Genomic DNA, 842 nt, shown 5'->3' on the forward strand with positions numbered 1-842 from the left:
TCATTTCTCTTAGCTTGCATTAGGCACTCATCTCTAAATAAGGCTTCCCATTGTACAAATAATGGACTGGGGAGGGTAGATCTACAGATGTCTCTCCAATCTTGGGGAAGCAGGTTAGTATTAAATGTCTGTAGTATGGATTTAGTCCAAGGAGCATGAATTCCATCCTCCCTCACAGCTTGACGCAAATCTTTTAACTCTGCTGCAGGGAGTGGATACCAAGCTAGGGGATGCTGTCTGGTTATTTGCAAATTGATAGGAAAAGCCTCTACTGGTGGGTTTTGGGGGTCCTGAGACCGCTGAGGCTGGAAATTTTTAGGCTGGCAGCTTTCATTGTCTCTAAGGCTACACAGCTGCTCTGTAGCTTGCGTGGCTCCACAGGCGGAGGGCTGAGCCTCAGGGCTTGGAGGCAGTCGAGGTGGAGGAGAAGGAGGGGAATTTACCTGAGAATCTTTGGAAGCTTTTGAAATTTGGGCTTTAATAACAGAGGACCCCAACAATTAGTAGAGGTGATAAACATTCCCATTGAAATCTACCCGATGATTTTATAGATATACACAGGCGCCAAGGATCTGAATGCAACTGATTATGACTAGATTAGAGACACATGTGCCAAGATCTCAGTGTTAGTAGCAAAAGCAATGAGTCTTTCTCTAAGAAACAGTATATTTTAAAATGAATTGGAGATCTTTCTTAAAGCTTAAAAACTCATTCAATTTTATGTCTTACAGGGCTTACACTGAGTTCAATATTGTTTTGTTTTATTTTTGGTGTTTTTGAGACAGGGTCTCCCTGTAGCCCCAGCTGTCCTGGAACTCACTATGTAGACCAGGCTGGCCTTG

The sequence above is a fragment of the Nannospalax galili genome, unplaced genomic scaffold (assembly GCF_000622305.1).
Source record: "Nannospalax galili isolate Female #2095 unplaced genomic scaffold, S.galili_v1.0 scaffold475, whole genome shotgun sequence".
In the NCBI taxonomy this organism is placed as follows: Eukaryota; Metazoa; Chordata; class Mammalia; order Rodentia; family Spalacidae; genus Nannospalax; species Nannospalax galili.